Source organism: Pristis pectinata, chromosome 19 (assembly GCF_009764475.1).
Source record: "Pristis pectinata isolate sPriPec2 chromosome 19, sPriPec2.1.pri, whole genome shotgun sequence".
NCBI classification, from domain to species: Eukaryota; Metazoa; Chordata; class Chondrichthyes; order Rhinopristiformes; family Pristidae; genus Pristis; species Pristis pectinata.
Window position 1 is genome coordinate 23,761,891 of NC_067423.1, and position 17,133 is coordinate 23,779,023.

General features: G+C 43.0%; 1 pseudogene; it reads left to right on the forward strand.

Annotated features, from left to right (window-relative positions):
• Positions 1 to 557: 557 nt before the first annotated feature.
• On the forward strand, positions 558 to 13,623 carry LOC127580566 (protein monoglycylase TTLL8-like; annotated as a pseudogene).
• Positions 13,624 to 17,133: the final 3,510 nt, after the last annotated feature.

A 17,133-nucleotide genomic window follows, 5' to 3' on the forward strand; every position in this document is an offset into this window, starting at 1 on the left:
CTTTCTCCCTCCCATTGTTGAAGAAAGCCTTCGGCTCCATTTGAGTCAGATTCTGCCCCCAATACTGGTGAGTGTATTATCCTCATGTAAAGTTTTGCTGGAAGGGAGAAATAATCAATGTAATGATAGGGGACTTCTGTAGGGCTGGTGGAAGCAATGTCCCTTCGGAGAATTCTCGGTTAAGAGTTGCTCTTGCTATGTTTACACATTGGTGATTAGTAGAAAGTTTTTCCTCATTTTTGAAATCTGTATTAAGGATAACAACAGGGTCATATAGTTTACTCCTGCTTGGAATCCAATGGACACCACAGGAGTGTTATGAACAAAAATTAAAGACGAGCCTCATAAATAGGTATCAGAGCAGATGACCAAAGGTTTAGTCAACATTGTAGACTTTAAAGAGAAGAGAGAGAGTTGAAAAGTTTTGAGAGGAGATTCCAGAGCCTTGGCATTTAAAGGCACATTTCCTGTGGTGGAGTAATTAAATTGGGAATCTTCAAGAGGCCAGATGTGGAGGAGCCAAATATCTCGGATCATTGCAGGGTAGAGGAGATTATATGGATAAGGCAGAGCGAAACCATAGAAGCAAGGATGAGAATTTTAAAATTGAGGCATTGTTTAATCAGGAGCTAATGTGAGTCAGCAAACATAAAGGTGATGGGTGACAGGATTTGGTACGTGTTAACAAAGGCACATTTCAAAAGCGACAGCATTGATGTGAGGTTCTGACACTCAGCTCAGGATCAGATATAACAACAAGCTTATGAACAGCCTGCTTCAGTTTCAAGCTAAAGGAATGTTTGTGAGAAATGTCCTTCTTGCTGGAGGTAACTTCATGTAAGGGTTCTTTACACAGCAAAAATATGCAATCATTGCTTACCCCTATTAGTGTGTGCACAGACTAAGGTGCAAGAAAGCAGCTGACCTAGAACCACGTCCAAAGCATTGGGGATGGACTTTTGGAGGCTCTGCTTCAAGTACAGAAGGTGTATTTTATAGAAGCATTGACTCAGGGCAGGAGTGGGGGCTTTCAGAGCACTTGGATTATGATCCTGGAGATTTTCTAATGAATGTGTGAAATGGACCCAAAGCTTTCTTTCTTTGTGAGACAGAAGAGGACAAAGTAAATATATGAAGTACATTTTAACAATATCGGTGTAAAATCATCTGGTGACCATTTTCAGGTCTGTGCATTTTGGCAGAGTCCTGATCATTGACACACAAGCTTTTTTTCCTTCTGAAATAGAAAGCTATCAAAATTATTTCTCTCATTTGCAGAACAATGTCTATTAATATATTTTCTTTTAAAGAGGAATTGTCTTAATGTGTATAACCGGGACCATCTGATTAAATCTTATCAAACTCTAATATCTGTCCGCTGTGAAAATTAAAATGTCATGTACATGTTGTGGTTAGCCATACTTTCTCTTTGAACTCAGGCACTGACATCAATTCAAAGTAGGTCAAATAGATCAAATAAAATAGGTCGACTATCTGAACCTGGAGCCTAATTCTGTTTAGTACCTCTGCTAGATTATGAATATAATTATAGATGGAGTGAGGTGTCAGTTTTTATAGGAAGCCAAAATGTTAATTCCTTGTTTATTTCTGTTTCTTTAGTGATCAAGCCTCAATCCCTGGTTCCCACAATTACTCGGTTTGTTGCCAGAATATTCTCAACAGACTAAAGTCTGTTTACCCTCAGCTGGAAGGAGATGGCATCAGAAATATCTGGATCATTAAACCAGCTGCAAAGTCACGGGGTTGAGGTAATGTGAAGCAAAGCTTGCCTGGTCCCATCCATTCTTCAGTATGTACCTGTTGGTTAAAATGGAGATACCTTGATGGAACTGGTGGTGGAACTTCTGGAAGCACCTGATGGAAAGTCTGGGCATTGGTGGCCCAGCGATTGGAGGATATGGGCTTGAATCATGTATAACTAATAACTCGTAATTTCCACAGGTTACCACTAGCTAGCAGCTACTCGTGGCTTAACTCAACTTGGGTTTCTGCATGTGCTGAAAGTCAGATGACAATGCATCTGATCTCCTGAACTATTACTGGTCTGGTCACTGAGTCCAGGGGTGGAGCAGTGACATAGTCAGGAAATGGTCTGGGGGCACTTTGCATCCAGCCTTCACCGTAACACCAAGAAGACCTGCTGTACATTAAGATGGAGTTATTGATCTTACAGAAAAAGACAAGTGCAGATTGAGTTGTTTTACTTTACATAGCCAGAAGCACTAAACAAAGTCATCAGAAATATTATATACAGTTTAAAAACCCATTGGCAGCCTGCAAGCTGTCGAGGGCAGTCAGAATGGAAAGAGAGAAAACATGTTAGTTTTAGGTAGTAGAGAAAATGTGTAAGGGATGAGGAGAACAAATAGAATATCTCTGATGAGTGAGACCAGATGACCTAGTGTGGCAGTTAAATAGCAGTTAAGATCAAATGCCTCTTTTACAGTTTCTAGCATTTTCTGTTTTTATATTTGAATTTGAATATTGTGTGTATTTTAACCTGGGCTAAACTGTACGTCGAAGCAGGCAGCCAAGAGCAGGAGCAGTGGTTCATTGTGGCCAGAGTCTGCGGTCTCTCACTAAGGGAAAGTTGTCTGGCAAGTCAGAGCAAAACTTCACCAGTGGGAGAACAAGAGAACCTGAACCAGGACTTTCCCTGTGGAGCCTTGATCTACCTGGGCCCGAAAAGAAACAGTCTAACGTCTATTGGAGGTCCTCCACACATCCCTCACAATGGTCAACCTCTCATCTTCAGCTTCATCCCTCGTCACAGGGACCATCCCCTTTGTAATTCCTTGGTCCGTTCCCGCCAACCACCCTCTTCTTACGGCACTTTCCCTTGTAACCATGGGTGATGCAACACCTGTCCTTTCACCCCTTCCCTTCCCACCCTCTAGGAACCTAAACTGTCCTTCCAGGTGCAGCAGTGATTCACCTGCACTTCTTCCAATCTGGTGCACCACATCCGGTGTTCACAATGTGGTTTCCTTTACATTGGAGAAACCAAATGAAGATTGGGTGATTGCTTTGCTGAGCACCTGCATTCAGTCTGCAGGGTGTGGCCTTGAGCTTCCTGTTACCTGCCACTTTAATTCTCCATCCCACTCCTACTCTGACCTCCCAGTCTGAGTCCTCCTATACTGTCACAACGAGATCATTTTCCATCTGGGTGCCTTGCAGCTTTCTGGATTCAATATTGAATTCCACAAACTTCCGGTAACTTGATTTCTCAGTCTGTATCAGTTATCCATCTGTGATATTAGTTTAGTTTGTTTGGTTCTTCTCTATTTTTTTCTCTCTCTAGGAGTAGAGGATATGTCTGGTCTGGCCTGCTGGGCACGTTTTCTTGTTCTGCATTTCACAGCTCCTATGTTCTTTTTGTCTATGCTCTCACTCTCTAACTGCTCCCATCCATTCATTGGACAGATAATCTTGTTTACAGCTGATTCCCCAGTTTTACCTTTTCAGAAGCATCCCATCTCTCTCTCCCCTTCCCCCCTCCCCCACTGCAGTTTAACAAACTTTAGATGGTGGCTGAAGTGCAGATACTTGTTGGTTGGCCAAGTAAGAAGAGGTTGTATGATCATAGCTATGTGGGGATTGGAGGATTGTGGAGGTGGGATTGGTTTCCTGGGTAGCTTTTTCTGGAGGAAACATTATTTTATAGCTTATTTATAAATAAATCAAAAGTGTGAATTACAAAACATTTAAGTCAACATTTAACCCTCAAATTTACTTGGTCCATCTCTGACACCTCTTTCCTTTTTCTGGATCTTTCCGTCTCCATCTTCGGAGACTGATTAACCACAGACATCTTTTACAAACCCACTGACTACCACAGTTACCTTGACCACACCTCTTCCCACCCTGTCATTTGTAAGGATGCCATCCCCTTCTCCCAGTTCCTCTGCCTCCGCCGCATCTGTTCCCATGACGAGGCTTTCCATTCCAGAACATCTGAGATGTCCTCCTTTTTCAGTAAACGGGGCCCTCCGCATCTCCTCCATTTCCCGCAAGTCTGCCCTCACCCCACCCCCCCAGACATAACAAGGACAGAGTTCCCCTTGTCCTCACCTACCACCTCATGAGCCTCCGCATCCAACACATCATTCTCCACAACTTTCGCCACCTCCAACAGGATCCCACCACCAAGCACATATTTGCCTCCCACCCGCCCCCCCCCCCCACTTTCCGCAGGGATCACTCCCTCCGCGATTCCCTTGTCCACTTGTCCCCTTGTCCCTCCCCTCTGATGACCCTCCTGGCACTTATCCTTGTAACCGTGCAAGGTGTTACACCTGTCCCTACACCTCCTCACTCGGCACCATTCAAGGCTCTTGACAGCCCTTCCAGGTGAGGCAGTGCTTCACCTGTGAATCCAAGGGTGTCATTTATTGCATCCAGTGCTCCTGGTGTGGCCTCTGCTACATCAGTGAGACCTGACGTAGATCAGGTGACCGCTTTGTCGAGCACCTTCGTTCCGTCCGCCACAAAAGCAAGGATCTCCCAGTGGGTAGCCACTTCAATTTCACATCCCACTCCCATACTGACATGTCTATCCATGGCCTCTTCTACCGCCACGTTGAGGCCAGACGCAGGTTGGAGAAACACCTCACATTCTGCCTTGGGTGTCTCCAACCTGACATCCTCAACATCGATTTCTCTAACTTCCAGTAACCCCTCCCCTTCACCCCTCCTTTGTTTTCCCCCACTCCTGTGGCCCACTCACTCCTTCTCTTTCCCCTCCCCCATCCTCATGACCTGCCTATCTCTTCCCCACCTCCTTCCCTTTATTCCATGGTCTACTGCCCTCTCCTGCCGGATTCCTTCTTCTTCAGCCCTTTGTCTCTTCCACCCATCACCTCTCAGTTTCTTACATCACTCCCTTTCATCCCCTTCCCCCACCCACCTACCTTCCCCCTCTCACCTGGACTCACCTATCACTGGTAAGATTGTGACCTCTCCCTCCCTAGACCTTTTTATTCCGGCTTCTGCCCTTTTCCTTTCCAGTCCTGATGAAGGATCTCGACCCGAAACGTCAACTGTTTATTTCTCTCCATAGATGCTGCCTGACCTGCTGAGTTCCTCCAGCATCTTGGGTGTGTTGCTCCAGATTCGAGCATCTCTGGAATCTCTTGTGTCTCCATTTAAGTTAACATGTTATTTATCATTACTTAATATGAGAATGTCATCAGTTATTTTTCATATACAAACAATTCATCAGTTTTCAGATTTCAACTAATTGGTGTGCAATGATGGGAGAATCCTTCACCATGGTGCCATGCATACCTCAGTACATGTTCCTGGATTTTAGAAAATGCCTGTTTGTAGCACTCATTGCCTCAGAATGTTCCTTTTAGTTGGATCTTTCTGCACCATCTGTGCCTCGTAGAACACTTTATCTAGAAGAATACCTTTGATCACAAGTCAAGTCGTCAAGCAATTGACTACTTGACTTTCAGTAAGGCATTCTGCAAGAAATGTCATCAGGAAAGTAGCTGGTGGTTACAGCCAAGTCAGTCATTTAGCAGAATGCTTCATCATCAAAGCTTTCAGATGAGCACCAAGATAATTGGCAGAGAAAGAGGCCTTTACTGTGAGACCTTTCTTGTATGATTGGAATACTACATGCTTGTCTTGTGATGGTTGTACTGGAAATGAGACAGTTGCTTAACTGCTTCTAGACTGCACTTTTGCCAAGGAATGGATACTGATCTGGGTTATTTGGTGTGGCTCATCCTGAACTGATGCCTAACACAAGACTCTGTGCTGTAAGGGGTGTTTCCAGGGATGTACACTAAGACAAATATCAAATGCTATTGGAAAACCATGCACAGTGGAAGATGCACTCTGGTATGTGTGAAATTCACTGACATTCCAGGACAAGGTGTTTTCTAGAGGAAACATCCCCACTTCTTCTGGCCCTCAACCAATACTAGAAAGGCAGTTATTTCAGTTGTTCGTACTGCCTTGATGCACTTATGTTTTGAAATGATCTATATGGATGGCATGCAAAGCAAAGTTTTTCACTGTACCTCGGTACATACGATAACAATAAACCCCTTTCCACTTCTTTTCCGTCACCGAGAGCGGAGAATCCTGTCCGTGTTTAACGTAGAATCACTTACAAGCATCTGACTATCTGGGCTGTCATTCCACCTCCACCAAAACCTGGACATTGGCAGCCAGTGGTGGACTTGATTCCTGTTGCATTTTTACTTCTGACATGACCCCAACCTACCTATCTTTCGCTGTTAGATTTCAACCGATGTTTCCAGCTCAGTTACACAAATTATAAAGAATTTGATAAGCTATTCAGAAGAGAATTACATTACAGTACAATGGGATGACTGTATTGGCTTCTACATGATGGCTGACGTGTCAGTGGAAGACTGTCACGAATCAAACAGTGCCATCTTATATATGGCATTACCCAAAGCAGTCAAGGTAAGAGTTAAGCTTAAAGTCATGTCAGATGACAGAATGTTTTGAAAGTACAGTTTTCTGTTGCAATTGCTTCACAACCAGTCCTTCTCTAAACCCTGAAGTGACAGTAATGACATATTAATTATATTTTTCAAACTATAGCCCTTCCACAATAAGTCATTCCCAGAAATCTATTGGTATCGTAAGGAAGATATATTTAAATTTAATCAAATACTTAAACCTTCACAAGCTCAGAGCTTTGCTATTCATTAGTTGGGTAATTGGTTTATTATTGTCACAGGTACCAAGATACAGTAAAAAATGTTGTTTTGCATGCCATCCATACAGATCATTTCAAAACATAAGTACATCAAGGGAGTACGAGGGAAAAAGCAATAACAGAATGCAGAATATCATGTCACAGCTACAGAGGAAGTGCTGTGCAGGTAGACAATAAGGTGCAAGGACCATGATAAAGTAGATTGTGAGGTCAGAGTTCATCTTTATTGTCCAAGAGATCTGTTCAATAGGTCTTATAACAGCAGGATAGAAGCTGTCCTTGAGCCTGGTGGTGGGTGTTTTCAAGCTTTTGTATCTTCTGCCCGATGGGAGAGGGGAGAAGAGAGAATGTCTGGGGTGGGAGGGGTCTTTGATTATGCTGACTGCGTTCCCGAGGCAGTGGGAAGTGTACACAGAGTCCATGGCGTGGAGGCTGGTTTATATTAATGGAATGAGCTGTGTCCACAACTCTAGGCAATTTCTTGTGGTTTTGGGCAGTTGCCATACCAAGCTGTGATGCATCTGGATAGGACCTTGAATAGTGCTTCTAATGGTTTGTTAATGTTGATGTTATAGATATAAAATGTGTTGACAGATTAGATGAACTTCTAAAACTCAAAGAGTTTGACCATTCTTTAGTAAAGCCTAAGTGGGTTGTACAGAAGTACATTGAGAAGCCACTTTTGATTTATGATACCAAATTTGACATCAGACTGTGGTTCCTCGTTATAGATTGGAGCCCTGTAACCATCTGGTTCTACAAAGACTGCTACTTAAGATTTTCCACACAGCCTTTCACACTGGAAGGTCTTGATAAAACAACAAAAAACACATTTCTTTAGATACGTCTTAAGTTATTTATGGTGATGATGATGCAGCAGCCATATTACTAGATGAGTAGCTCAAAGGCCTGGACAAATAATCCAGGCAACCTGAGTCCAAAATTTCATCATAACAGGATAAACTGGGTGGAAAAAAGTAACAGCAACAAAACTATCACATTTGTTTATTCATTTCCAGAAGATGAAATCTCCAGTTCCATCCAAATGGGACTCCAATCCCACACTAACATGACAGATTCTCAACTTCCCTTTAAGGTTTCTCAGTAAACCATTGAAAAAAATAAAAAGAATAAGACCAAATGGACCACGTGTTTTAGGCATTGAGCCAGGACAATAACACAAACAGCTCCATCAATGCGAATAACTTGTACTAACACCTGGGACCTTGAAGCAAAGTTAGAAGACCCACCTCACAGTATGGCCTAGTGAAATAGTCATGCTTACAGAGCATTTCCAATGGCCAAAATCCCAGTGATCTTCAGGTATGTCCTGCTCACTCTAACATGGGGAAATTGCAACCAATTAGTACCCCATTAGTCTTCTCCCAATCATTAGCAAATATAAGAATTCATCAACACAGCACTAAAGCAACACATTCCAATAACTTGCTGTTTAATGCTATCAGAACTACTTAGGCCAAGACATTATTAGTCCTGGTCCAAACATAGATATGAGAGCAGAATTCCAAAGGTAAAGGGATTGTTCTTGACATCAAACAACAATTGGTCAAGTATGGATTGAGGATTCCCAGTAGAATTGAATTCAGTGAGGTTCAGGGAGTTTGATGGTGGAGTGGAGACCTCCATAGTGGCTGGAATCATGTCCCTGGTGCAAAAGAAGATAGCTGTTGTCATTGGAGGCCAATCATCTGAGCCTCCAATGACAACAATGGCCTGATCTTAATAATGGCCTAATCTTCTTCCTCTTAGCATTCCTTTGGGAATGAGCATGAATAGCTTCACATGGAGGTGGCTGGTGCAACCAGTGTGGGTCCCAAGGATCCCCATGTGCTCAATCTGTGTGCTCCTGCTGATTGGCCTCAAGGTTCTCAATACCATCCTGAATACTCCTTCTTCATTTTGAGTGGACAAGTGCCAGGGTTGTTGAGGATGTTACACTTCTTCAGGGAGGCTTTGAGAACATCCTTGAATTGACAACCTGTCAACCTCTCGCTGTGGTGCAAACTTAAATTGCCTACCTGTTTTCAGTGTTGTGCATGCGGAGAATATGGTCTGCCCATCAGAGCTGATCAAGGGTAAACAGGGCCTCACTGCGAGGGACGTTGGCCTGGGATATTGATTTGTTGATTTGTTTACCCTGTTAGTGGACTTGGATTATTTTGCAGGGGTGCTCCTGTTTCCTGCTAAAGCTTTAACATGTCTCTGTTGTGTACAGAAAAGCAGGGATCACTGCTCCCTGGTGGACCATGAGCTTTGTGCTGCAACTGAGTGAGAATCATAGAGTCATACAGCATGGAAACACTTGAGCCACCATGTCTGTGCTGACCAGTAGGCACCCATCCATTAATCCCATCTTTCAGCACTTGGCTTCAATGCCGAGGTGTTTTAAGTGCTCGTCTAGACCTCCCTGAAGTGCTGTTAGTTACTCAGCTTCCACAAGCTCTCTGGCAGTGCATTCCACATACTCACCAGTCTCTGGGTGGGTGAAAAAGGGCCCTCAGATCCCCTCTAAATCTCTTACCCCTTACCCTAAATCTTGATCCTCAAACACTCCCAAATGTCTAGTTTATCAATGACTTTCCCAGGAGTCATAGAGCCAAACAGCATGGAAACCAGCCCAACATGTCCTTGCTGTGCAAATCCATTACCTGGAACTTGGACTTGTAGCCTTCTATGCCATGGTGTTTCAGATGCTTATCTAAATACTTCTCAAATATTGTGAGAGTACCTGCCTCCACCACCTCCTCAGACATGCAGAATCCAGTTTTCGGGCAGCCTCTGGGTGCAAAGGTTCTTCCTCAAACCCCTACAAATCTCCTACCCTTTACTTAAGTGTATGCCTTCTGGTAGTTTCCCAAATAGGATCCTTATCAACTGCACTCAGTGCATCAACATACTTATCACCTTAAAAATGTACTCCCCTCATCAACACTTACTTAGTCACCTCCAAAAATGTAATCAAGTCAATCAGACATTAACAAAGCCATGCCGGCTATATCTAATCAATCCTTTTCTCTCCAAGTGCAGATTAATCCAATAATTTTCCTACCTGTTTTAAACCTGGATTGATCATTAATCTCAAATTATTGGATTGATCTGTAATTTGGGACTAATGATTACAGATATTGATTGACAAGGATATGTTAAAACGAACAAACCAGTTCAAGAGTCAAGGTTGATCATATGTCAAGTCACAAATTAGATTAGGGGAACTCCTGTGACAGATCTAATATTGAGTCAGACAATTTGCCTTTATAATAACAGGTTTTGTTTACAGCAGAATTCCTGCGCTGTGGCTCCTGGGCAAAACAAAACAGCAACTGTTTCATCTACTTCTGTGGTGTCTCTTCTGTTGCTTCTTTGTAATATATTTTCTCTGCCACTATCATTATTTGATATCTACTGTGTCCCTTATCTATCTGACTGTTTCTCTCCGTCCAGAGTACTGACATGATTTTGTATTGTACTATTCTTTAGTTCAGGTGCATGCACAGGAATTTAAATTTGACTGAACACTTTAAACAGATAATGTTATAAACCTATGTGCATATATGTGTGTCCGTAATGCATCTAATGATTGGGAGAGCCCGTTGCCTCGCCCTCTCACTGCGCACCAAACTCATACTAGGTGACTGTTTCGCGGAACACCTCCGCTCCGTCCGTAACCGCGATCTGCATCTCCCCATTGTCAGTCACTTCAACTCCCCCTCCCACTCCATCACTGATATGTCAGTTCTCGGCCTCCTCCACCGCCAGGAGAAGTCCAAGTGCAAACTGGAGGAACAGCACCTCATTTTCCATCTTGGAACCTTGCAGCCTAATGGCATGAACATTGAATCCTCCTACTTTCAGTAATCCCCACAACCAACCACCCCCCAACCATGCCTCTTCTTTTCTTCCCTTTCCTAACCTACCTCTCTTTTTTCTACCGCCCTTTTTTTCCTCCTTACCTTTGACCCATCCCCTGGTGGATCTGCTCTCCCCTCCTCCCCGGCACCTGCCTATCACCATCTCTTACCTTCATCTACCTAGCATCACCTTGTGCCCACCCCACCTCCCCTCTTTTGTCCACCTATCGCTGCTTTGCTTCCCCCCCCCCCATATATTGGGCTTCCCCTTTTCCTATCTTCAGTCCTGAAGAAGGGTCCTGACCCAGGACGTTGACCGCCTGCTTTTCTCCACGGATGCTGCCTGGCCCGCTGAGTTCCTCCAGCATCATCGTGTTTTTCATCCCCTTATCTAATATTTTGTCCCATTCATTCAGTTACTGTTTGAAAGCTTCTCCTTCACTGTGCCATCTAATCTTCCATAGCTCTCCTAGCTACCCTAATGGTTCTTATAATTATTCCCTAATATTCAACTGTTTTTTCAGTAAATGCCCAGATTTACATGAAGATGCTGGTCATTATTTACTAGGTTTGAGGAGATGACATGAAGAGCTTGTGAAGAGGCAAGCACGAGAGGGTGGAACTTAATTTCATAGAGTCCAGAGTCCTAAAGCACAGAGAAATGCCCTTCAGTCCACCATGTCCTTACCAACTAACAAGTACTCTTCAACACTAATCCTACTTATCATCACTTGGTCTGTTGCCTTCTATGCCCTGATAATTCAAGTTCTCTTCTAGATACTTGTGGGAAGACAGTAACCAGATGGAAGCTGACTTGTCAAGGAAGATAGTGGATGAAGCAAAGAACAAACTGCTGGAGGAACTCAGTTGGTCAGGCAGCATCTGTGGAGGCTGAGGGACGTAGAGTCTTGACTCGAAACACTGTCTAGCTCTCTGTCTCCACAGATGCTGCCTGACCCTCTGAGTTCCTCCAGCAGTCTGTTTTTTTGCTGCAGATTACAGCATCTGCAGTCTCTTGTGTCCCCTGATTGTAGATGAAGCTTACTTTCTAAGGTCTCATGATGTTTATAGTCCAGGTGATGGGGAGTTGGGAATACTCGGTGATGCTGAACCACACATGGCGATAGATAGGGAGGCAACATCTGGAAACAATTAACTAATGCAGGGGCAGGGAGATGCTGTGAAAGGAGGCCAAACTTTGAGCTCTGTTGATATTCTGTGGAGAAGGTCTGAGATAACTCAAAGGAATATGGAAGTATTGGGCTAGGTGTGAGGTTTATCAGCACTGAGGTGGATCCTGAGCTTAGAGGCATCGTCAGGAATTTGGCAGTGTCAATGAATGAGGCTGAGGTCTACTTGTACTGGTTATTTTGAAGTACTAGTGACAGAAAGTGAAGGAAGAAGTCAGAATGGAGACACACAAGTCATCACAGGAGCAGTAGGGCAGGACTAGGACATAAACAACAAACAGGATTGCAGCCGCAACTGAGGTAGTGACTTTGCCAAAGATCAGAAAAGCAGCTGCAACACAATAAAAAAAATTACTGAGGTGAAGATTCAAAGTGGCCATGGTTACAATAAGACTGTGGTAACACCAAGAAGCCTGTTATAAGAGTTATGCATATCTGTTACTTGTTTTCATCAGGTGAGAAGAAAGTGGCCATACAATTTACTGAGTGCAAGTGCTAATGGAGCCAAATGTGATCTGTGGATGGTTAAAACCATTTCTGCCCACCGAGTCCACACCAGCCATCAACCACCATTTACACTGATCCTACATTAATCCCATTTTTTATTCTTTCCACATTCTAATCAACTCCCTCCATACTCAAATGCATAGCTGAAGTCCATCAGAAAACATCAGTATTACTTTCAGTAATACTTGTTTGGAAGAAGTAGTGTGATGGAGCTTAGATGCACTAACCTGTCGCAATAGACATTCAAATTGACCAGTGTTACATTTGCTGTTCTATCTACTGGTTCTTGACAGTAGGTAGAACAGCAAGTGTAACACTGGTCAATTTGAATGTCTATTGCGACAAGTTAGTGCATCTAAGCTCCATCACACTATTTCTTCTGAACAAGTATTACTGAAAGTAATACTGATGTTTTCTGATAGACTCACCTACAGACTAAGGGCAACTTACGTGAGCAATTAACTTACCAACCTGCATGTCTTTGGGATGTAGGTGGAAACTGGAGTACCCAGAGGAAACCTATGTGGTCACAGGGAGAACGTGCAAACTCCACACAGATAGCACTCAAGGTCAAGATTGAACTCAAGTCTTTGGCATTGTGAGGCGGTGGCTCTACTAGCTGTGCTACTGTGCCGCCATCGAAGTGAGGGTGTGTAATTATGTACTCTGATGTGTACGAGGCTCCTGACTTGGCAAAAAATATTCTGCAGATTGACAAGTCTTTGGAGGTAACTCTATGCTGAAGAATGAACATGTCCTACGGAATGATCTGTTCACCCGGATGTCAAGAAGGAGCATGTAAAGGGTTCTCTAGCTGTTTTACATGCAAACTTTTGATATTACCTTTAACATGTGTATTAGGAAATAATGTTTTAAGATTAAATACTAGCAATTATGATAAACCTTTCAAAATTACTACATTAATGTTTATTTGCAGTTCCAACGATCTTTGCAAAAATGGCATTCAGAAGCAATTAAAACTAACCCTTCAGTGTAACTCTTTAGTACCAAAAGAGAGCATGTGGTCAAGTGACCAGTTCCAAGATTGTTTGAAAATTAAAGGTCATGACAACATCTGGCAGTAGGTTATCTACCCTTCTATGAAAATAAAAGCCATCATTTGTAGTTTGGTAGTAGCTCAGACCAATGTACCTGCACGCAAAAACAATTTTGGACTATATGGTGCTGATTTCTGGCTGAGAGATGACTTTAAACCATAGATAATTGAGATCAACTTGAGTCCAAGTATACCATGTTCTACTCTGTTATTGCACTACTCTGTGCAAATGTGCAAGAAGATACTATCAAAGTGGTCGTTGACAGTAGATAGAACAGCAAGTGTAACACTGGTCAATTTGAATGTCTATTGCAACAGGTTAGTGCATCTAAGCTCCATCACACTACTTCTTCTAAACAAGTATTACTGAAAAGTACTGAAAGTAATACTGATATTTTCTGATGGACTGCAGCTATATGTGCTCAGTCATATGCACTGAAATATAGGACACACCATAGTTAGATTATCTTTAGTTTTGAAAGTCATTACCTTTAGTTTTGCAATGCAGAATCCATTCAGTTTTAGAGTTCAATAGTAATTCATATAATTGTGTGTGAACAGTGATATTGGAAAGTGAACTAAAGCTTCAATCGAAAAATTCAAAAATCTTACAACAACATAAAAGCAAATGGTGGAAGTACTCAGCACCTGTGGAGAGAGAACGTTTCAGGTCAGTGACCTATCATCAGAAAGTAATGCTAATATTTTATTGGCTGGTGTCTTAAGTCTTTTTTTGAAGTTCAGTCCCTTTGATGAGTCATTGAGTTTTACGGCATTCGGCCTAACATGTCTCTGCTGACCATGAGCTTCATTAGCCACCTCAAAACCCACAGAACTGGCGTGGAGGCAAATCATCCTCAACCTCCAAGGATGATGACTTTAAAAGCAGAAATTGTACAACACTTCCCTGTGCAGTTTAATTACAAAAAAACAATTGCACAGGAAGTTTGGGAATTTGGTGCCATGTGCATGAAGTCTGTGAACTTCCTGTTGAATCCTTTACACATTGGATGGCAGACATGCAGAGTGATATCTATTGGCTGAAAACTCAGGCTGTTGGATGCCACTTTCATGATTTTCAACCATGAACCATGTGCGCCATTAAGGCTGCAGCAGGCCTTCATGGTACTTGTGGGCCTGCCTCTCGTTATTTCAAGGCAGGTTCCAGACCATTGAGTCCAGTACTAAAAACCTGCTTCAGTCTCTTTTTATGCTTTATGGGGTTCTCCCTTGACTGCCCCCAAGCCAGTCTGATTGTGACCCTATCCACCAACCCACCCATTCCAAATCACAAGATCAACCTTTCAACTTTCACCCCGTGATCATTAATCCTCCAGTCCTGTAATTAATAACTTGATCCTCGCCATCACTTCCTGATTCCTAAAGCAACCCTTCCCTGTCCCTCACATGATCATAGATTCAACCTTTCATTCTGTCATCCCCCAAAGTCTAGATGAATCACTCTTCAAGCTTCAGTTGTGCTCCCCATTTGCTAAGCCATATCCACCTTTGCTCACACCCCAGATTGCTCAGTCAACTCTCCCAGCACCATCTCCACCCGTCCTTCCTTCCTACATGAGCCTTTCATCCCTTACCTTTCGAAAGCATGTCCAACCCTTTCCCCCTCTCCAAGCTTTGTCCCTGTGTTTCGATGTACATGTGACTAATAAAGATACCTTATCTTATCATTGCCAGGCTGACTCTCTCAAAAATCCCCTGATCACCAGACTAACTTTTTCCATCACCTTCCCCAGTGATTCTTGATTGACCCTTAGTAGCTCCTACCTCACTTGCTAGACTGAAATTCTTCAACTCCCTCATCATCTCCCCACCTCTGACTGCCACTACCTTGACCACTAGGCTGACCCTCACCATATTCACAAGCCCCCCACCATCTGCACACCACTCACTAGGCTGACCTGCACCAACCTGATTCCACCTTGAGTTGTCAGCTGTTCCCCCACAAAATAACCCAACTTGACCCATGCTACTTGGATTTCCCTTTTCATCCCCCTCAACCCATCATTTCCACACCTCCACCCCAGCGCCTCTCTCTCCCATGTGACCTGGACCCAGGTCTATAACTTACTCTTTTCCTCCATGGGATCCAAAATAGAGAAGAGTGTGAAACTTACTCTGTGGTACACATTGCCTTGGATCTTGTACTCTGCAGAGTTTTGCAATCCGTGCATCCTCAAACGAAACATTTACTGGCCTGTGAATTACCGCTGAACTAACTTGTCTTTACAGGTGCCAGACAATCTTTAGGCTGGTGGAGAAGAAAGGTAACAATTGAGAAATCACAATAGAGCAAAATTTGTTTAAGAATAGCTCAGTTTGGGAGAACCCACTGAATGCTCTTGGGTGTCAGCCCCTTTCTAAAATTAGTGAACTTCAAATAATTTGCAAGTGAGTACAAAACTGTCGCTTGGCTAGAACAGCCAGCAGATATTTGTAGGTGCTGTAACAAACATTTAGTGTGCTGAATTATTTCCTGAATATCCATTCCTGGAAAAAGAATCACAAACTAGCAGCCATTATATCTCCTGAAATCAGGAGAGATGCAAACAAGTTGCCAAACACTGTTTTATACTTCGGCACAAAGCAAGAATCTGTTTCAAAATGTCATCAAAGAGATAATTCAGAGATTTAACTGAATGGCTCTGGAATGCTTGACTGATAATCTGGATTTCAGTAACAATATGCTCTATATCCTATTGTGGCACAGCCTTTTTGATTGCAATATAGCATAACTTGTGACCCATGTACTTTGTGGACTCCTGCACAGTCTGCAGGTCCTATTGTGCTACTATTATGATTCCATGAAAGGTAGCTGAAAACATTGAATAGTGTACTAATCAGCTGCTCTCTCTGTTTGAAAAATCCCTTGACAATGACTTAGCTGATGCAGTATTCTTCCCCTGCAGTGACCAAAAGGATGCAGAGAATTAAAAGTTGGGATCAATGGAGACTGAGACTTGGAATGGTAGCATCTGCCGAGTTCTGGAATCTGGTTACAGGTCTTGTGGTAGATGCTTAGGTTTGTAACTGTAGTTTACTGGATGTGGTTGGAGGTGTAACTGCAGGAGGAGCTGGTCTGCACCTGATGCCAACTGATACTTCTGGTATCTCTTATTTGTTCTTCTCCATCACATTCCATGAAACTTTGCACAGAGAAGGACTGAAATCAATCCCATGATTTAAAATTGAATTAAATGAGCGGTACAGGTTTAAAGATTATTTATTTCCCCAACTAGGTGCTTGCCGTTAGTCATATTTTAAATCTGTGAAATAACAGAAATGCAGAGTTCCATATATTTCCATATTTTCTTATGCAATGGAATGGGACCATTCATTCCACTGAGTCGATGCTGACTCTCAGAGCAAACCCACTAATCCCATTTTCTCTCTTACTTGCCCATCAACTCCACCCCGATTTGCACTTACACTAGGGCCAATTTACAGTAGTCAACCCACCAATCAGCATATTTTTGAGATGTGGAAGGAAACCGGAGCACTTTGACAAAACCCACATGGTCACAGAGAGAACATGCAAATTGCACGCAGACAGCACAGGAGGTCAGGGGTCGCTGCAACTGCAAGGCTGCAGCTCTGCCTATCAATGAAACAGTGACTTTAATAGATATTATTTTACTCATTTTGATGATCTGGATTCGATTTGACTTTGTGGTGAAGCTCTTGTGCATTCAACACAAGAAAGCAAGGCCCCAGTGGACAGCTAGTTCAGTAAAAAGTAGGATGTGTGCAGAATCACTGCATTCC